The sequence below is a fragment of the Rousettus aegyptiacus genome, unplaced genomic scaffold (genome assembly GCF_014176215.1).
Source record: "Rousettus aegyptiacus isolate mRouAeg1 unplaced genomic scaffold, mRouAeg1.p scaffold_m13_p_8, whole genome shotgun sequence".
Classification (NCBI taxonomy): domain Eukaryota; kingdom Metazoa; phylum Chordata; class Mammalia; order Chiroptera; family Pteropodidae; genus Rousettus; species Rousettus aegyptiacus.
In genome coordinates, this window is record NW_023416311.1 from 106744038 (window position 1) to 106767032 (window position 22995).

The 22995-nt window shown below is 39.2% G+C and overlaps 1 protein-coding gene across 3 annotated transcripts in view; it reads left to right on the forward strand.

The window, feature by feature from the left end:
- The window catches only part of CTNND2 (catenin delta 2), a 751200-nt gene that overhangs the window by 221753 nt on the left and 506452 nt on the right, over positions 1–22995 (forward strand). The gene's annotated exons all lie outside the window — the stretch shown is intronic.

Genomic DNA, 22995 nt, shown 5'->3' on the forward strand with positions numbered 1-22995 from the left:
TTATATGTGTGTATGTATATATAGACACTTTTATGTATTTTTCAAAATTATTCTCTAGAAAGCGCAAATATGGTTGTCCAAAATCTGATACTTATTTTACATAATTCCCTTAATATTGACTTTATGTGTTTACATGTAGTAGAATTATTTAGAAAGATCTGTGCGAGTGTACTTACGTGTGTATATATACACACCTGCAGGGACTTATCCACGGGACTCTTGATAATGAGCGAGCAAATAGCGATGAACCAGGCAGGGCTTAGAGCTGGACGTGGTCTCTAGCATAGGACAGTGTCCAGCAGACAAATGCTGACGAGCAGCTCATGCTTTCTGTAGCCACAGCCAGCTGCCTCAGAGCCCTGCTGGGGTCAGTATTGCCCTGAGCACTGTCCAGACATTCGATACCAGGAAATGCTAGGAGTAGCTGTCAGAGGCACTGGGCTGAGTGTCATCGGACACTTGTGCCTGGAAGAACTAACTCCAGGTTCCAGATACAGTGGGTACAACAGAATGGAGATGTCACAGAGCTACAAGCATAGGGACTTGGTCAGAAAGGGGTATTCAGACCTGGACCCTGGACCTATTGTTTTGAAACGTAGGTTTTATTGATTTTTCAGGCAGGTGAGGCCAGCACATAAAGAGATGGTTGTCATGGAAAAGACATTACTCACAGCTCTGGAGAGTTTGGGGTGTGCCGCACCCTGCAGGGCCTCTCAGGTCGGTCAGGAGTCAGAGGGAGTCGGGGGTAAGTGTGTGCAGGAGCTTCTGTTGCGGTCCCTGGCGAGGAGCAGGAGAGGCCGGGTTTGCAGTGCAGCATTGGCTCACTTCTGGAAAGCATCTAGAATGAGATCGGTGGGCTCTGGCGGGTAGAAGGTGTCCCAAATTGTCTGCTTCTCTGCACTGGGATGACGAAGGCAAGGGAATGCCTGTCCTGAGTGGCAGAGCCTAACAGAGGACATGGTACGGTGTGGGCTCTGGACTGGTTAGTTTTGCTTATGAAAGGCATGCTACGCTCTCTGGGAACTGGCACCCTGGGGAGGGGCAGTTGCCTCCGGGTCTGCAAGACCCCAAGCTGTCACAGTATCAGAATGACAGAAAATAAAAATCAATGATTAATACACTCATGACACATAAAACTCTTGGGAAGAATCACAAATATAATGATAGAAGCTACTACTTATTAGGTTTTCACTTAAGATTTATGAAATTTTTAAAGATCTAGAAAATCAAATAGAATTGATTACAATTTTCTTGTTATTGATATTAAAATTCATTTGCTACATTATTTAAGCAGTTCTTGACAGCGTATTCAAAAACAAATATAAAGCTTAATATTCGGCTTCAAATTTGAGTTAATATAAACGGGAGCGGAGCTATGCCACCAAGTAGAGAGCACCAAAGAGAAGCGAGCCGGGCCTCATAGATAATCTAGAGACGTGGAAAACTGAGAGTTGCTGTAGGGTAACCCCAAAGCTTGAGCAATAACCTGAGTCGTGATTTTTCCTCCACGAAATATCAGATACCTTCCATATCCAGATACCTTCCGATTCGAATGCCCACTCCTTACGAACCAACAGATGGCACCAGCAGGTAGTGGAGAACGGTTGTGACTGCCGCCGAGACGAGAGAGGGAATCAGAGGCCGTCGGCCCCTTGTGCACCATTAACAAACGGGAAGATTATGAACACGTCGTTTTTTTTACATACCGGCCTAAGCCAAGATGCGTACACCTTCTGTCTGCAATGTTTATCTAAACGTTGCCACTGTGGAAATCAGTTCAAAAAGTTAAAGTGTCTTAATTCTGACCCATGTTGAAGGTGCAGACAGGTTTTGATCAGTAGAGACTTTTGCACCTAAGGTTAAAAAAGTCTAAAAATGGCTAGCTCACCAGGACCACAAATCAGCTACTTTTGGACCATATACACAAGGCAAAGAAAAAGAAATACATTGAAAATATATTTTGAATTGTTTTTACTTTTAAGACTCTTGAGTTTGTATTGCTTATAAATAAAAATCATATACCAGAAAACCCCAGAAAGAAGATATTGACTTTTTAAAATGATTGTTAATTTTGCAAGATTCTTATTTAGATTCATACATCTTCTAAAATTACATTAAAATATCGGAAGAAAACAGTTTCCAGTTAAATTAATGTGTTCACTAGAATTTATTGATTTTTTTAGTCAGAAGAAAGAACTTTTAAGAGATAAAAAAAATGTACTGATCAAATGAGGATACAAGTGATACCCCGTATATGTAGAGACTCTTCTAATTCCTGAAAGATTACGTGATTCATAGTCATGTTTCTTTGAATTAAAATAAGCTATAAGGGTTCGATTATGAAAAAAATCTATCGTAAATGGCACAACTGAATGAGAAGTATTTCTTGTTCATGTATCAGATAGGAGTATGGAAAGGGCGAGAGGCTTAAGTAGTATTTTTCCCAAACTATAATTTATTATCATTTAACTCTGAAATCTGTGAGGGGAAAGTGTGAATATAGACATGACGAATGCTGTGTCGTGACGATGTTCCCAGGGAACAGTTAGCAGTGTATTGTCAGCAAGGTGTTAAGAAGTGACCAAAAGCTTTTTGCTTTTTAAGTCTGAACCTGACCCAGACTCACATGAGGCTGTGTATGCAGTATTGTTAATCTCACTAAGTGTGAGTGATCACTCTCATTTCTGTAGAAACCTTAATGCATTGATTCTGGGTGCTTCTTCTTGATCCCACGGTATATGTATAGTAATACCTTTGTATTAAAAGATTCTGAGTTTAGAAACACATCTAGGTCCAAGGGTTTTCTGTATGGGATCATGAACCTGTAACATTTAACATTTTTGAACCTTTAACATTTTTGAAATGAACATCAAAACTCAAGCACCTGGTGTGGTCAGATACGTTAGGGTTTGAGCAGAGAGGCGGGAAGGAAGGTCAGAATTTAGAACAGGTTTTCAAAGTGCTAAGTATGTACAGAGTATAGTTTTAGCGACTTAGAAGGAGATATGTTAACCATTATTCTATAGTCTATGACTATAATTATTTCAGTTCTGCTAAGATCAGTTTCCTCATCCATAAAGTGGGGGCAAGTGGAGGCAACCATACTGTTTTACCAGCCTGAGTTGTTTCCATGTGCCAAGGGACAGAAACTTTTGTCTGGTATAATAAGTGAGTGGTTCTCTATCCCTCCCTCCTTTCTAGGAAATCCACAGTATCTATCAGCATATTAATGGCTCTGAGAAGTATGTAATAAATACCGTTGTTTAACTTTGACCCAGTGTGTACCAGAATTGTTTTCCCATAACACTTGGGGAAAAACCGTTTCCTAGAAGACATTTCAGAAGTGACTCAGATTCCTTGGCATACCAGTAGCACATGTGATGAAGTTCATGAGCCATACTTTATTCATATTTATATTAATGCATTTCTGATCTAATGAGAAACCTAGACTAATAGCTGCTCAGTAAATGTTTGTTGAGTGTCCCATGAAGAAATTTCTCATCAAAGGACAGTACAGCATACATACTCCATAAACGCTGAATAAATGGTAGATGAACTGAAAAATGGCAGAATAGAAGACAAAACACGAATCAGGTTTAGGGACTATGATATCAAGTGTTGTGTGGGTGTTAGATGAGATGAGAATGAAATGGTGCCAGGGACCCAGCTACTGAGAGATGCCCAGGAATTTTTCTCCAGAAGTAATAAATTGAAGAGGGTGTCGCTAGAGGTAAACGAAGGATCATATTTGACAGACACTCTTGAACTTGGAAATAAATGTAGGAGGCAAATGAGCAAGAAGTGTCTAAACTAACATCTTGGTGTTGAGCCTGGATGATGGGAAGAATGTAATGTTATAACCAAGATGGAGAACTTAGAAATAGGAGCATTTGTTGAAGGGAGAAAAAGGTTGTTATGAAGATGATTTTTAGTAGCCCCTTGCTGTCCATGGAGGTGATGGACAGTTGGAAATGTATTCCTGAGACTCTCTAGGAAATTTGGGACAAGAGATGGCCAGACGGCCGATACGCATAGGTATGCTGGATGATGGGAGCAGACAGAATAACAGAAGTAAATGCATGAAGATTGGCACAGGTGCATCAATCCTGGCAGGCAGAGCATCATGTTTATAGGGGGAGCAAGAGAAAACAATACGATTTGCAAAAAGAAACAGCATAAACGTAGAAATGAGGATAGTATTAACATCAAGGCCGAAGTATGTTGACCGTGTGAAGGAAGATAGGTCTCCAGCAGTCAGGTACTACGGGTGTGAAATTAACTGAAACAGGACAGCAGCCTCACCTAGGAATTAGGAAACCGTCCGTGTTTGACAAAGCGTTTCTGTAGAGTGGCGACGATAGAACCTTTTTTTGCAGCAGAGTAAGAAATGCATAGATGAGAGACTAAAAAGGAATATTTTGAGATGCTTGAAAAAAAGTCACAGTAAAAAGTGTCTTACAAAAAAAAAAAGATTGAAGAAAACTAAAAAGTGAGCATTTTTATTGTGAGAGAATGGCCCAATGGAGAGAATGAGATTAAATGTGGGAGAAAAGAGAGGGGTTAATTAACTCAGCAAGCCCAGCCCTGGGGGAGGCCGGCAGAAAGGTGAGCATGAGCCCAGGTGGAGGGAAACATCTGGGTGTCGGAGGGAAGGAGAGGAGGCGGCCCGAAGACCCAGGTGCATTTTCACGGGCAGGAGAGGAAGAAATGGCTAAGACTTGATCACCTGTTCAAAGTAGGGGTGAGATTGGCGGGGGATGGAGGCTGGGGAGGTGGTTAGGTATCAAGGAGACTACGCATGCTTCTTAACCTCATCAGACTCAGTCCCGCCCCAGGGCCTTTGGTTGGCTGGGCTTGCTGCCTGAGTGCCTCCCAGAGATAGCGACAAGGCTCTCTCCCTCCTCTATGACATTGGTACATCTGACCTGTCACACAACAGGAGGTCAGTGGTCTCATGATTAGTTTGCACAGCTATTATATTACCTGATAATATTTATTTAAAATGCAATTATATGACATACTAGAAAGAAAACTCAATAGCAGTCAGAACATATGGTTTCTAGTTATTGTCCTGGCCACAAATCATTTTTTGGGGGGGGGGGGGCGTGGGATTTTTTGTTAACTTCTCTAGTTTCCTCATTTGAAAAATCAAGAACTTTGAAGAGATGATTTCAAATATTTACTCCAGTTTAGACTTTATTTTTTCTATTTTGAAGAAATATCTTCATCATTTCTAATTTCAGTATTTAATTTGAAAATTTATAGTCATGCGAAAGGTTTATTTGATGAATGACTTTTTATTATTTTTAAGAGTAAAGAGTGTTTAAAATGTAAATATGATTAGGATTGGAAAATATATTGAGTGTCTACATGTTTCTTAAAGTGACTGAAGACAGTTAATAATGTCATTCAGTGTTTAATAAATGCTATTATTGTTCCAGTTGAATAAATATATCCAAAGCTTTTAGTATGTTAAATATAACATATATAGTTATACCATAAGAAATAGATATGATCTTTTCTACATGTGATTAATGAATATGAACATTAACTATATTTGAGTTTTTATTCAAATCCTACCACATTCTAGTAAATGATGTTTAGCAAGAGCAAACTCATATGTAGTGTCATTATCTGTTCTAATTGCTCTGTGTGTGTGTGTGTGTGTGTGTGTGTGTGTATACGTTACTTCTAACAATGACCCTAGATACCGTTAGCCTCACCTCTAGAGTTGAGTAAACTAAGAAACAAAGAGGATTTTTACAGAATTTCCCCAGGTTACAGAGATTTAGTACCAGAGCGGGTCCGATTCTCAGTCCCGTGTTACATTGTCTCGAAAATGATGAAACACAGATTTAGATGCCCATGTGCTGTTTCCAGTTGTGGCTCACCGTATTCACGACTCTAGGATAGTTCATCATGTGTTTGCACCACAATACAGTCATTTCCTCCGGACAGGCATTTGCACTGTTTCCGAGTTGTCGCCATTATGCACAGTACTGCCACCAAGTCTTGGACATGTCTCTGGCTTTACATTTTCCAAGAGTTCATCTTCATTATATACCCAAGAGTCAAAGTTCATCTTAATAAGTTGATGTCAACTAGTTTTCTGACGTGGTTATATAAATTATATTCCCATTGGCAGTGGAAGAGATTTTATTGATTTATATTTTCTGTATCACTTGGTTATCTTAATCCTGTTAGACCAAAGTGGAAATAATTCATCAGTTGGGAAAAGAAGACAGTGTTCGGTACACAGAGAAAATAAGGTGTTACAATCAACAAACTTCTTGTGTTTGAAATCTTGTTCCTTCAGGTTTAACAGAAGTCATTCGGGCACAGTTTTTAACCTTTCCAAACACCACTATGTACTTTCGTCAATTAAAAGTGTTTTATTTAATCTGTTAAACATATCCCCTACATAATAGGCAATCAGTATCAGTTCTCTAAAAATGTGAATGACATGCAAGTAATCAGAAGTAGAATTGTATTTTCAATTAGGAGCAAGTTGCCTTCAAAGTAATTACACTCTTTCAAAACCAAAGTTTAGGGAAAAGGTGTACTGTCAAGCAAGAAATTATCCGAAATTTTTATCAAAATAGTCAGACTTTTTCAATTGGCATGCATTTGCTTCTCTCTACACAAATATATGTAGATTTTCAGCACAGTCTGGCAAGTCACTATAGATGCGAAGATGAACAAGACTTAAAGGAGTTGATACATCTGATCAAGTGGTAATAAAGATTTTGCTAGTGAGCCAGAGGAAGAGTCAGATTAGCAAAAGTTATAACACTCTGATCAGTGGACGTTAAGCTACAGATACGCACTATTACGGAAACACAGGTTCAGGTCTAATCCGAATTATTCCCCTCCCCAGGCTGTGATGCCTAGGGGAGCCGGTAGGAGGGAGGTGACAGAGGAGCTGAAATTTTAGTAGACAAAAGAGCCTGTTTGCATTTGGTCATCTCTGGGAAATGTGTAGACACTAACGTTTGATGAAACCCTGACAATAAATTGCCTGAAACAGAAAAATCAAATTAATACATAAAATTTAAATTCACATCATGTCAGTTATTGTTTTTTAATGCTCTGCATGGGCCTCAGGTTTGGCCAGCTTCTTACTGGTTCATAGTCTAGACTTTATGTTTTAGTCGTGTGGGTGATGTTTTCTAATCATTTTGAAGAAAGCACCAGGATTTGCTTGCAGCTTTCATCAACATCATAAGAAGTTTCAATAAGGACTTCACAGAGATTATTTTAATTAAGCTTCAACAAGTGACATCAATGTACACACATATGTCTACACAATTGTAAGGAGGAAGCAAGTCAATCTTTAATCAATCTTTCTTTCCTTCTTTCTTTCTTTCTTTCTTTCTCTCTCTCTCTCTCTCTCTCTCTCTCTCTCTCTCTCTCTCTCTCTCTCTCTCTCTCTCTCTCTCTCCTTCTCTCTCTCCCTCCCTTCCTTCCTTCCTTCCTTCCTTTCTCTTTGTTTTTAGGCAAGGCAACCCTTGGTTGACCTCATAGATTGCAAGGACCTTACACCTGGTCTTCCTAGGTGGTCTCCCATCCAAGTACCAACCAGGCCCAACCCTGCTTAGCTTCGAGATTAGACAGGATCAGGTTCGTTCACAGTGGCATGGTCATAGACCAATCCTTAATTTCATTACTTATACAAGCTACTTTAAACAGGATAATTGCTATATGAATGCCATCTTGACATTAAAATAAAAACAACTCCAAAGCAAAATGAATCATGATTATGAAATCTTGACATTGGCAAAAATTTATTAGAAAATGTCACGAAGAAGCAGACGGTAGCACGCCCCACCTGCATCTGATTGAAAGCATTCATTATCCAATTCAAAGGAGAATAAGGTGTGTGCTCAAGAAACTGACGCCCTACCCAGGACAGAAATTCTGTTACCCTATTAAATATTAGAATTAATGTAAGCTATTGTTAACTGACACTTAGAGAATGCTGAAAGTTTTGTATACTTGTTTTTATTTTTAGAAATAGCACCTTAGTCTTACTTAGTGGTGTACCCTTTTTAAAGCCGTGCTTTCTGTGAATCATTTTTCTTCACATTTAAATTTCCTGTATAAAATATGTCTTGAAAAAAATAGGAAGGTGCGTAGCTGGAATTCAGTATCTTGGCATAAATTGGCTTATTTAGGTCATTAGTCATTTAAATATATTCCAGGGATACAGAATTATTTAATAATATTTTTTAAAGATGATTAACTATCTCTTCTGACAATTTTTGGTTTTCGTAGACATAACTTCCAGCTCAGAAACATGAGTAATAATATACTGAAAGATAGGGATTATAATCAAACAAAAATTTTTACTTTCAAATTTTTTTTGTAAAACCGTATCACTTAACACTTGAAGTCACCACCACCGAAGTGACAGAATGGAGTGTCCACTGTCTTGTCTTTGGGATTTCCTATCAAACATGCTCATGTAGATACACCTGGTTAGATTTAAAGTCACCTTTTGTGACTTTTCCTTTTCAGTCCAGGCTTGGCGAATACCTATGATTGGGATTTATGTCAATGGCAATGAAGAAGATAGGATGTTTCGATTTTAATGTGAAATATTCCTTGATCACTAATTTGTATGAGAAACACAATTAGGAGTAAGGTACTGTGCTTGCTTGCAAGAGCTCAGAGGCGGCAGAGGATGGCAGTCAGCGGCGAGCGGTTTATTATACTTTGGAGTGAGGGCCGGACAAGAATATCTGCTGGGGGCTCATGAGCGTTTGGGGCGCCCCCTCCTGGGGAGGAGGAAGAAAGCCTCGTGTGGCAGTTTGTCCCTTGAGCTAGAGATGAGTGATAATTTGCCAGACTGGCAAGGGGCAGTGGTGTTCGGGAGGGAGTTCCAGTGGAAGGAACACCACCTGCAAAGGCCCGCGGAGCAGGGCGGAGTGTCACGTGTGTATGTGTGATGCTGTCTTTGTAGAGACTTGCTGGGTACCGGGCCTGTGTGCCGAGCGGGGCACAGGAAGAGAAGACGTGGTCGAGGTGTCCATCTCATCTTTTCTGGGTTCAAGGAGACCTTTATCACTGCATTCTGATAAACGTTGTATAGACTGAAAGCAGACAGGCTCCATGATTAAGGGCAGATGACCAACGATGGTCCTAAATCCTGCTTCAGATGAAATGCTTGTAAATTCTGCTTGTAGAATTGACAGGTTCTGCTGTTAGGGAGACTTTTTCTACCGACTTAGACCCTAGATTTGTATTCCTAACTTTTGGTTCCAAATTACACTCTATCTCTAATCTATTTACGTAAGGTTAAGTGTCCTCTTGTTTCAGCGGATAGAAACTTCCTTTGATAGTTTGCAGTAGTGTTTTTTCTCTAAATAGACATGCAGCTAAATTTCAACAAGGAGGAACTGTAGCCATACCTGTAATATGTCATTATATGAGAAATATGAATGTATCACACTTCTTTGAGATAAATAGAACTCTGAATGATGGTTTTGGGTCAGCATATTTTTATATGGTTGATTTGGGCAACATCCATGATAATATTTTATTACGAGTTATGGACTATCATTGAGAACTGAAAGGGTTTGTTTTCGTAAGCAATGGGAGAAAAGTGGCCGATTGGAAGGTGGGTGCCCTGGGATGATGCTAAAATTCAAGACAGCCCTGTGGCATTAAAATTTAGTGGTTAATAAACCCGAGAAACTCAGATCACTTCTCTAGGTCTCAGTTTGTCACCCCTAAAATGGGGATACTATTGCTCCAGCTCATGCTTTAAGATTTGTGGTGACTATAACATCAGATTGTCACAGGCTTACCTTTTTGAGTATTTTGGAGTGTTCTGCTATGCTTATAAATAAATTCTTCAACATCTTTTCGGCTAAACAGGTTGACATCTTTAGTATTTTAAAATACAGCACACAAAGTAAGATAAAGCTTGTGAATGCTGTTTCCTCAATGATTCAAACCAAATGTTTGTCCTTCCCAACCTAACAAGGCATTGGATTTTTGCTTGGGATCCCTTTATGAAGGTCATTCCTTCTTCTGGCCAGCTGGGCATTACTCAACTTCATTCCAGTGCAATGGCACTGTGACTTTTGTCTGTGCATTTAAAGGGAATTCAGTATGTGGGGAACCAAAGTCAAACTTTGTGTCTGGAACTAGTCATAAAACTGTTTGTCATGGGCACTTATATTGTTATCATAAATCAACATAACAAATACTAGGACTCAAACCAAATTGCTGTCAAATAAATCAGTTCTAAATTTCTCCTCGTGTTTAAAGGAGGTCATTGTGTAGGTTAAAAGACTCGCAATGTGATTTTGTTAGGAAGAAACTATAATGATAGGAAGGTTAATAGGTTCTGGCTGAGTGGAAAACCTTTATTATCACTGAACCTTGAGGTTAAGATCCCAGCCCTTGGGGTACCAGAGGGGGTCCCCCAAGTTCGAGCCTCCCCTTGGCAGTTGGCTTCAAACCTAAGGACACCTGTGTCCAGGAAACATCTGGATCTAGATATCATCCCAGGACATGCACACAGCCAGACTGATAGACAAAGCATTTCTTTCTTGAATGTCACTGGTCAGCATTGCACATTTTCATTCTCTATTGGATCAATACATGAGTTTTGAAATTTTGTTCATTTTTGGTGTAAAATAGACTACTCTTCTCCCAAAAGTTCAACAGATGTCATTCTTCCATTAGGATATCTGTGAGTGACTAGTAATTCTCCCTCTTTTAAGACCGACTACTGTAGTGACAGAGGGTCAAGCAAGATCCACTGATTTGGAAAGAAATCACACTCTTAATAAACACATTTTCTTTGTTCAGTAGAAAAATAAATAGTTGTAATGTTGGGGCAGATATTCATAATTTATCAAAAAGGAGAAACCTTCATGTTCTATGAAAAGTAAGAAGAAACTAAACCAATTGACTTACTAGGGAAGATAAATATGTAAGCAAATACAGCAAGTAAACAATGCATATAGTTTTAGGTAGTTCAGCGGTATGAAGAAAATAAAATGCATGGGGCAATGAAATTGAAAGAGTTGGGGAGAGCTGGGAAGGTTAGCAGAGGGAAGGCCTCTCTGGATAAGCAAAGTCTATGCTAAGTCTCAAAGGGAGAGCAGAAGGCAGCCAGGTAAGGGTAAAGAATGGTCCAGGCTAAAGGAATTGCCTCAGGGGAAGACAAATGCTATAGGGTTGGAGCTCAGTGAAAAGGGGGAGGAGTGGAAGTGGATGCAGTCAGAGAAGTAGTCAAGTATTAAGTCCAGGTATTCTCTGGATAAGATGATGATGACGACGATGATGATGATGATGATGATGAGGTATTCTCTGGATAAGATGATGATGATGATGATGGTGGTGGTGGTGGTGTTGGTGGTGGTGGTGGTGGTGGTGGCGATGGTGACTGTGATGATGGTGATGATAATGATGCTGATGATAGTAGTGACAATAATGATGGTGATGGTGATGATTTCATGGGAAATCATGTGACTATTTCCAGCAAAGGAGTGAAATGATGTAATTAAAAATTGGAAAAGCTCTCTGGCTGCTCTGTGGAAAATAAAGACTCTGGAGGCAGTGGGGGTGGGCAAGGAGGGAAATTGGAAACCACATAAGGTGCCATTACAGAGAGTCAGAGTGGAAATGATGGACTAGTTGGCATCAGTAAGGATGATGTGAAGAGGACGAGTTCAGGATGCAGTCTGCAGGAGAGCAGAGCCAACAGAAAGAATCTCTGATGGCTTTTTGTGTATGTGTAGGATTTAAGGAAAAGACTGGTCCAGAATCTGTCCTATGTTTTTGTCCCCAGGGACTAGATAGATGATGGTGGTTCCATTTACAGAGAAGAGGAAAGGTTGGGAGTAATGAGATGGGGAGAATGGAAGAAATAACAAATTCTGTTTTGGTTACGTGAACTTAGAGAAGTCTCGTACATAAATACCCAGTGGAAATGGGAAGTAAGTAGTTGACTAGATGTGTCTCTAACTCAGTGGGGAGGGCGGAGCTGGGATGAAAGCATTGGCAACCATCAGCATACCGATGATGTTTAATGCCTTGGGCCTGGACCAGATAGCACCGTATTAATTTTCTCCTTTTAGTTGTGTGTTTTTTGAGTTTCTATGAATCATCATTTTTTCAGAAATTAGCTTCCATTGCTCTGGGTGGGTTCACATTACATTAACAAAATGCATTAAGCTGGCAGCTTTTATTTCTAGGTTTGTTGCAAATTATTGATAGAAATTCATAAGTACTATAATTTATTTGTCTGTCCTCTGGATCCTTTTTTCTGTGGTTGTTAATGAACTTGAGAATCTCATAATGAATAGTGTCAACCTTAGGCACATTCCTTGCATGAGACCTAATTGGGTACAATAGTACCCCCTTATCCAAGGGGGATACATTCCGAGATCCCCATTGGGTACCAGAAACCACAGAGGGGTACTGACTCTATATATACTATGTTTTTCCTATACATACATACTTATTATAAAGTTTACTTTGTAAATTAAGCACAGTAAGCGATTAGCAACAGTAACTAATAATAGAACAATTATAACAATATACCATGATAAAAGTTATGTGAATGTGGTCTCTCTCTGACTCTCTCTCTGTCTCTTGAAATATCTTATTGTACTATATGTATAGCCTGAATACCCTGGACAAAGGAATTATTTACATCCCTGACCGGGTAGGGAGAATGGCATGAAATTTCATCACACTGCTCAGAATGGCGTGCAATTTAAAACTCATGAATTGTTTATTTCTGGAATTTTCCATTTAATATTTTTAGATTGCAGTTGACTGCAGGTCACTGAAACCATAGACAGTGAAACTGCGTTTACAAGAGGAACTACTGTATAAATTTCTGCTTGCGGCAGAAGGAGTGCTCCGTTTAAAGTCAGAGGGTTTTGATACCTGCCGTGTTTATAGATAGATATTCTCAAGATGTGAGTTTCTTCCTCTTGGGATGTTGACAGTTTGATGTTTTCAGCAAGTCTTAATTAAATACGAAACAGTATATGAATAAACACAAGGAATATCATGGAGAGGTGGGGTCAAAACTAAGACTGTTGAGCAAGTTTCCCTAATTTTTATGAAGAATTAATATTCTAGTAATAGTAATTCATGCCAATCGAATTGCAGTAGATTTCACTATCATCTAATAAAGGAAACTTTAACTTCTAAGTGAATTTACACTTGATAATGTGTGTGTTGTTTCTTTAAAAAACAATAATAATTAAAGTTGTATGATTACTGTTGCAATAATTCTTCCTTGCCATAATTTCATCTATTTAATGTACTGTTAAAATGGCCAATAACATATATATCAGATATGGAGACTGTATTGCTCAAAATATTTCTGTGCAGCTGGCTCGGGGTCAAAGGCAGAGGATGATGTGTGTGAATTAGTTGAGGCCACTGTAACAAAGTAACGCAAACTGGCTGGCTCAACAGCACTGCATTGTGTCTCATTTCTGGAGGCTGTAAGTCAGAGATCCCAGTGTGGTTCCTTTTGAGGGCTGTGACAGAGAATCTGTCCCCGGCTCCCGTCCAGTCCCCGTTGGTTTGCTGGCCATCTCCGGTGTTTCTTTGGCTTGTAGATGCATCACCTTGATTTCTGCATTAATCCTCACTGACATTTTTTCCCTCCACGCATGTCTCGGTCCAAATTTCCCCTTTTTGTAAAGACGTCAGCCATTTTGGATTAGGGACCACCCTAACGACTGCATTTCAAATCCATTACAAGACTCTCTCTCCAGTTATGGTCAGGCTCCCAGGGTCTGGGTAGCAGATGCCAGCGTATCTTCCCTAAGGAATACAGTTCAACCCTCAAAAAGTGTGTGATGCCCTTTTCTCCCTAACATTCCTATTTTTCTTTAGACATCATTAAGGAACAAATCCTGAAGCTGTCCTTTCTTTATCTATGTCTATTCCTAGACACACATATGTGGCCTCCTTGATATGTTTATGGCCCATTCATGAAGCCAGTTTACACCTCCAGCCCTGACCGGTCCTCTCTGCTCCAGATTTATATTTCCACCTCTCCTCATGTCACTTCCGGTTGGAGGAATGATGGACATCTCAAGCTTAGTATGTGCAAATCAATTTTTTTGTTTTCTATCCCTTCCTCAAATGTTCTTCCATCATTCTTTTCCACCTCAGTAAATATTCCTTTTATTCTCCAAAATTGTATCCAAAGAGCTGAGCCATCACCTGACCCGTCTCCTTCCTATTCCCTTCCAATATCTATTCCATTGGCGTATTAGTTTTGTATTGCTGCTGTAAGAAATACCACAAGTTAGTGGCTTAAACCAACACGACTCTATATATTTCACTGCCTTAGAAGTCCAGCATGGATTGCACTGGGCTAAACGCAAGGTGTTGGCGGGGCTTATTTCTTTCTGGAGCTCTGGGGAAGAATTTGCTTCCAAGTTCATTCAAGTCCTTGGCCAAATTCAGTTTCACGCAGCCCTAAGGTTGAAGTTAGCATTTATTTGCTGGCTGGTGGCTGTGAGTCATTCTCAGTGTCCCTAGAATTTACCTGTATCACTTGGCTCATGGCTCTCTTTCTCCATCTTCAAAGCTGGCGATAATGGCTTCGAATCTCTCCGACCTTCCCATCTGCCTTATCTCTCTGGCTGGAGCCAGAGAGAATTCTGGGCATTTAAGGGCACATGTTACCAAATTGAGCCAACACGGATAGTCCAGGATAGCCTCCATATTTTTAGGTCGATTCATGCATAACCTTAAGTCCACCTTCATGGTCCCTTCACAGTAGAGTTTAGATGAATGTTTGATTGAATAACTGGAGCACAGGAATCTCGGGAGAATGGGGACATCTTTAGAATCCTTCCTGTCAACGACGGTCATGTCCTATTAGCAACATTTCAGGACACTTTTATTTTTCTTCCTACACTCCTTCTTCCTACCACCATATTCCCGGACACCATCACTGTTTCTAGATTATTCCTGTATCTTCCTCACCAATCACCTTACACGATTTCTAGGAATCATGGTTGTCAGACCCAAACAGGACTATTTCTGAATCGTTTGTATTATTCCAGGTAGTTTCACATTAAATTTAGCATATGATATTAAGTTGATCTTTCTAAAACCAATTTTTTTTTTTTTTGGACCATGTCACTTAGATCCCTCCAATGGCTTCCTTTAAAATAAAAGCTAAACCTTAAGGTGATGGACAGCGCTCGCTCCCTGCCGACTCGTCACCGTAAAATTTGTGTCACTTCACCAGATTGTTCTGTTTTCTTCACAGCATCTTTTCACCGTCAGAAATGGTCATTTCATTTAGTGTGGATGTCGATTGTCTGTGACTCTCCAGCAGAATGTAAGACACTGTCTGTTTTCTTTACCATCGAGTCTTCGGCTCCGACAGCACGCTGACATTGTCATCATCTTTATATCCCTGTGGAATTTCAATTGCTTTCTAACACATACATTCCTTCCATAGCATGTGCCTGTCTGGTCTGAGGGTGTCACTGTGCTGGGGACCCTTTTTTCAGAACGGTGAAAGGATCTCTTCCTGACAGTCAGCATCCTCAGACACCATGAGGAGTATAAAGATGGATTAGGCAAGCCCTCGACCCCACAGAACTTGTAGCTTTAATCTCATTGTACTCTTATCACCTTTTGTCGAAGTAGGCTGTATAAATGCTATTCTAATTTTATAAATAAAGGAGTTTTATTTAGGTCGAGTTACTTCCCCCAAGGAAACTTGGTGCTGTAACTAGAACTCAGAGCACTTGCTCCTAATCCAGGTTCTTGTCTGAATCTCACCAGTATTGGAATGTACCCCACCTTCCTTGAAGAGCAGGTAATGAAATTAATTGGTAATTTTTTTTTCCAAAAGTGAATATATATCATCTTCGTGCTATTGTTTAATGTCTTCTCTTTGGCATTTTTACTACTACTGAACATTAAAATGGTATGGAAGACGCCTGAACACAGTGACAACATAGAGTAAAGGCTCCCCAAGGGAGACGTTTTCAGAGCAAGAAAGAATAAATGGTAGAAAGGGGAGATGGCCTGCTGAGGGGGTTGGGGTCGCACCAAAGGCTGGTCATTCTTTTCTCTGGTCCACCTGGGAATCCAAGAGGCAGCAGGTGTTCATTCCTTTACCACTTGGGCCCCAGGGCTGACCATGCCTCCTAATTTCCCATTACACATTGCCTAGTCCCTGGAGGAACAAAGGTAAACGTAGGTCTCCAGACTCTGACATGAAAACTGCCAAAAACGCTCATGAAAGTCTTTCTGGAAAGTCATCCCCCCACTGATGTACCTGGAATTATAGATGCTTCGTTTAATTTCCCACTCAAGATGATCATATCAAAAGCAACCTTTTTAATGAGGTGCTTTCCGAGATCGTGGGACGTGACTGTTTAATTGGGGTCCAGGTAATATGAAAGCATTGGACGCATCTGGGGGAGGTGAGCCCCAGGCTTTCTAGGGGAGAAAGAAAGAAGTAAGATTTGGAAAGCTAGAGAACATCAAAGCAGGGGACAGTAGAATAAAGACTGCATACAGAAGATGGGGGACACTTGAAAAGCTTGGGGTTAATGAAGACTCGGGGCTCGAGGACCTACTTGTGGTGCTTAACACAAGCCACTCCCATTCTTGAATCTCTCTCATCTTGAACAAAGGCGAAAGTCACTTTATTTGCTATGATGAAAGTTGTTGTCGCTGTAGAGAACTCAGCTCAGTTTCTAGGTCATGGTTACCGTCCAATTCAAGGTAACAAGGAGAGCGTTTGTAAATTTTCTGAGCCAATTAGATGACTGTGAAGGCATGGGGATGCAAGTTGCCTCAGCCAAATGTTGCATGCGTGAAATACTGCCTTTATTCCAAAATCCGAGTCCCCCGCGGACTGTGTTCCAGCAACTGAGACTTCAGCAGGAGAACCAGCCTATGAATATACGTACTTGTCAGACATGCTAAATAGTAAACTTCTGTGTTCTTATTTCCACCCCTATGTGTGATGTAAAGTAACAAGCAACTTTGAAGTTTCAGAATATACCCTAATACTATACGGTGATCAGTTACAAAGGAAACTGCTAATTCAGCTGTCAGGCCATGACTAAACACTTAAAGTCAGTGTAAGAATAAATAAACCAATTTGTTTAAAAGAGATAAAATTGAATTTCTAAAAGATTGTGAAACAGACGTCAGATACCGAATGCATCCAAAATAAAGGTAGACTGTACGCTGTGTGAGGATGGGGCTGTATCTGTTTTTTTTTTTTTTTTTTTTTTTTTTTTTACTGCTATTCAGAATAGTGTCCAGAGAAAAACTGGCATGTAAACACTTGTTAATAAATGAGTAAATGAATGGGTGAATCAATGCAAGTCAAAACAAGAGACTCTTCAAACTAATAATTTGTCATGCTATGCAATAAACTTCTCTGTAATATTATCATCTGTCATAAACTCAACCTCTATCTGTCTACTTTGGCTTTTATTTTTAGGGAAAATAATCTTCCTGGGTTTTCCATTTTCCATTAAAAGAATATGATTTTAAAGCTGAATGCAGCACCTCTGTAATTAGCCATTTTCTCTGGATTCATTCGGGGCCTCCAGTCTATTTTACTTTCAAAGCGTGTATTGGCAGGGGAGTCTTGGTTGCCTGAGAGCAGGCAGGGTTTTTCAAAGTCCTAATGCAGCCCATGACATCCTGACAATAACACCGACAAAGGATCATAAAGTTGAAAATCATCAGCTGCTGTAACTCTGACATTTAAAATTATAATGTGCACGAAAACTAATTGTTTGTTTCATGATAAATGCATGCACTTAGAATCTTTTCTGGAAACTAGAATCGACCACTTTCATATTGTAAAAATAGATGGCCATCTTTTAATGTACTAAATGCAGATGAAAGTTTGTCCTGTAGATTTACGAAGCTATGACATTTATATTTATATGCTGATCGTGAGTACATATTGTGTTTTGGAGGTAAAGGCAGAAAGGGTCTAGTTTGTTCCATTGTTCAGATACATGTTGTGAAGTTCCCTCCCATAAACGCCTCCTTACTCTGTAATAGGGTAGTGAAAAGCCCAAGAGGGTGTTTTTACTTTTAATTACCAAACGATTAATATATTTTTTATTTATGAATATAGTTTAATAAGTCCTCTCATAGGGTTGGAATGGACAGGATTTATCCCTCACTGATTTTAGGCTGCCGCCTCCACACGAGAATTCTAGAGCAAGGATTGCTTCAGTCTACCGTGATGCATCACCACGATTAGCTTGAAAAATGAAAAGCGGTATTCTAGACTGTTGATATGTTTTTTGATTCATATTTAAAGCGAAAGTGAAACCGTCTCTGGCTTCCTGTCTTTTTCGAACCTAAGTGCTGTAAGTTTATTCCATTAGCGCCCCCACTGGCTCCGTGTGTCGCTCTTCCAACTGGACAGACACTAGACGAGACACGTTGGTCTCCATGGCCAAAGGGCAGCGCCCTTGTTTCTTGCCGTGACGGCCAAGAAAGGGTTTGGATAGTGCCACCTAATGTCATCATGTTTGTCATGCACGCTGACACGTGTCCGTGGGGAACTTGCCCGGAAAGCGATATTCATTTGCGTCGCTTTGGATTCTCGAATTTTCTCAGATGACAAAACCCATGTACCAACCATGAAAAAAGGAGTTCTAATTTCTCTCTACCTAGAATTTTCTAATTATGGTAATATGAATATGGAAGTGATGGTACTAATGTATTGTGAACCATTTGCAATGTTAAACATTAAATTATTATGACGGCATAATTTATAATAATAAAATAAAAAAGAAACTCTACCATTAATTTCCATAATAAGAGAAACCGAATCCCTTAGTGCTTTGCATCCCTTTTCATTAAAGAGATTTGATTGTCACACCATTGGAGGCGCATCCCTGCCCAAGCGTTGGGAACAAAGCTTAGCGGGAAGGGGTCACCTTTTCCCACTTGGCAAAACCTCTTAGAGAGCTGGGCGGAGAGGGAGGTGGCTCAAGGGGGTCGGGAGAATGTTTCAGAACCAAGCACTAAGTGCTTTCTTTAAGGAGCTTTGCCTCACTGTATTTTAATATGCGGCTTAGTATTTTTGTAATTAGCTTGGTAATTTAACTTCCCAAATAAGAATTTTGCTATAAATTAGTTTTTTGTTATTAAATTCATAACATCTTTCTGGCTTTAGATATTAATATCTAACTGCATGATTATTAAGAAGATCAAAAGTGATAATTTATGTAAAGCCATTTTGTAAACTATAAGTCAATAGATATATTTATGTGATTATTATTATGATATATTTTCTCATTTAGATAAGGATGAGTTATTAAAATCTTAATGAGTTGTGAGAAGTGAATGATTAAATATTAACAATTAAACCTAATGAAATAATTTCAATAAACTCACAATGACCAAGGATTTTCAAACAGGCCACAGTAGAATTTAGAGATCTAAGTTTTATTTTTAATGACCTGAATTAAATCTGTCCCAATTATTTATGGTTTATTATGATGCCGCTTCCATTAGGAGAAATTTTCTGCACAAGAGAACAAAATTTGTGTATAGAAATATAACATTTTCTATAGCATTGTAGGGAGTCTGAAAAATGGAGGGAAGTAAAATATGACCATTTCAACTAGGTAGAAATATGCTATGGAAAAAGAAACAAAATATATGTGAAACTAACTTTCCTTTAGTTCTCATATAATGTGTTGGTCAACTTTAGATACATGCGAAATGTATATATGTGTGTTCTTGATACATATTTTAATGCAACTGCATTTCTCATATTCCTCATTCATTTATTTCAGAGATGAGATATTTTAAAATATTTCTACATCCATTTCTAGTATTATTAAAATAGCGTATCACTCATAAAGAAATGTCCTTCTTGCTTTAGACATAAGTTTTACTACAGTATTTGTTAGATTTAGAGTTCTCTACATTCTTGTCATTTAATTCAGATATTTTTGAGTTGTCTGTCTCCCCAGTAGACAGGCGCTCGTGGATACCTTCACAATATTGTTCCCATTGCTTTTTTATTGCCGATACTCTCATTGCCTTCGACTTCTGTGCTGTTACTGCTGAGCTAATTGCTGACATTTCTTTCCAGATCAAACCTCTCAATACCAACATCATTGTTTGAAAATGTTCCACCTAATAATTTTGAAATACGATTGCCCGCACTAGTCTTCATTTTAAAAGATGTGCACATATATTTGCTCGAATGATGACATTTTTTTCAACTTAGAGAAGCAAAATGCACACTGTACTTAATACATTTATAGAAAATATCTGGTACGTGTTACATGTAAATAGATATTTTTATGGCTTTTTGGAGGCCCTAAATATTGCTTAGAATTTAAATATCTGCAAATGCCTTTCACATGCTCATACACAAAAAAAAAAGAAAAGAAAAAAACTGTGTTAATGTGAATCTGTGGTCCTCTTAATAGATAAATGCCTCAGTGACTGGCTTGGATACCTACCAATATCAGATGAGCGAAACATTAATGATTGATGGAGAAGTGAAAGCTTAAATCACATGTTTGAATTGTGGATTGTTTATGCTAAGATTTATGTTTGTATCTGTGCTTCAGAATTGGATAAAAACATTTATGTTCCCAATATTTGGGAGATTTCCTAAAAGTAGGTACATAGATGCATTTTTGAGCTGCTTCCTAACGTTGAAATTCCTCAGCATGTGACTCAAGTATCAATTTGATGGTTGTAGGATATCATCGGACCATCAGAAGGAACTCGTATCTTTGACGTTCCCAGGTATACAGTAAGACCCTTGAGAAAATGGATTGCCATTTCCTTGTGCCATTTCTCATCAAAATAATAAACTTTGTGACTTACGAACTCCACAGGAAGTCTAAACTATGTTTCATTATTCCCTTCTCTATCACCTTGATTCATCACTGGATTACACTCCCAGGCATAAATCAGACCTTTGACCCACATTGACCTCATAGATTAGCCGACTTTCCAAAATTTTCATATTTTAGGAACTAGCAAAAATAAAACAAAAAGCAAAAACAAACAGAAACAGACTGAACTCTCTTGCCGGCCAGGGACATCCTGTTGGGGGAAAATACCATATCTGGTAAAAACAGCTGCTGGCAAGTTCAGGGTTTCATTCACAAATGGGATGAATGAAAAAAAAATTCTAGTAAATAATTATGACTAAATATGTGGTTGAACTTCTACAAAAATTTCAAGAAGAAATAAGCTACCGAAAGATGTATTAGAAATAAAATACCTATCTGAGATAAAACTTGCTGTGATTGCTAACTTTTCTCCTTTAGCATTTTTCATTTCTTTCAGTTTTCTGTTGGGGCATCATGACCTACTAAAACAGATAGCCCCAAACATTTTTGTTGTCATTATAGACACTGTGCTTTTGATGTTTATGAGCCAGTCGTTAATGGATATTCACTTTAATGAATATTAACGTTTTACACTTGCACTTAATTGGTGAAGTGTTTTGGTTAAGTCCTGTACTTTTCACAAGTCGTCATGGTAACTGAAGGTAGGTTTTTTTCGAGCTCTTGGTCCTCAGTCTATATATTAAAAGAGTGTAAAAGGAATAGCGACTTCCTTTCTCCCCTCTACCTATACACCTTCCCAGCAGAGGCTTAGTGAAATATACAGTGATTTAAAGCAGTGCAACCAAATCACCCAAATGTAAGCAGGTAAAGGATTTAAAAATTTTTGTATATAATATCAACTTTGAACGACTTTTAAAACGGTATGCAAAACCACAGCCGGTGAAGGATTACTTAGTAGGCAGATCGGATGGGGCAGCTTTGGGGTGCCGTCTCCCATAGGAGCCTGGCCAATTCTTAGAACTGGAATTTCTTCTCATCAGAACTTTATTCCTTGGTTGGTGGCAGGAAGGCAGATCATCTGATTCTTCTGTTGCTGTGCAAACCCCGTAAGCCCATGATGTTGGTGTGGTTCTTAGACACGAGTCCTGGGCGACAAACTTAAGACCATGTAAAGTGTTATTGGGGTCACCACTGGTTCAGAAGATCAAATAACAGGTTTCGCCGCTTAAAAAGCTATGCGACTCAGAGTACATTTTTAAATCTCTCTGAATCTTTTTACTCATGTATAAATAAGATAGAGACTTGCCCCATTTGGACATGTGCAAAAACAATGGGAGAATTCCACTCTATGCTTAAGCAGCTTTTTTTAGTGAAACGGAAAAGAGAGCGATTCTTCATCACCTGAGGGTGCGGACAAGGGCAGTTTCAGGGTTGTGGCAAGTGAGTTCGTGTTATCCAGTGGTGAGTCACCTACCCAACATCGTGACAGCTTGTCTTCATTATTTTTTTCATGTCCCCCAGTCCAGAGTGTTTGGTTGTGAATTAAGGAAATTATGACATTATTGGCAGAGGCCAAATTGTGACCTTTGAAGAAGAAATAAGTAACGTAGCATAAATCTACAGAGCTAAGCGAGCCTTAAATTTTCATCCAGTTCCTCGGGTGACATGAGAAATTGTGAAGATGCCAAGGAAACATCTCATTCCAGATGGACTGCAGTTATGAAGACAGCAACTTCTGTATCTAGGAGATTTAAAGAGCTGTAAGCACAGCCTGTAGGTATCTAAGCAAACACTGATTTCAAGTATGCAACACCAATTCTAGCACCAACTTAAATCGTGTCATAGACACAAGACCTCCATCTTCTAGAGACCAGATTTGGGAAGTAGTCAGAAATAGAGATGAGTGTATTCCAAACGCCTTCTAGAAAAGTCTTCAAAATTCTCAGGGAACTGTAATATTTTGACAAAGGATAAGCTGAGCCTGTTGTGATTCACATTTGTTTAATATACATCGTTACAGTGTCTGCAAGCAAAGTCTTTTTATTAAAGGTCAATTTGGACTTGTGTCGCCCAGCTCCATACCCTACTCCATACACAGCCCACCCCAGCACAGGACAAAGAACAAACTTGGAGATCGTCCTAAGGCATTCAAGAAGATATGGAACAA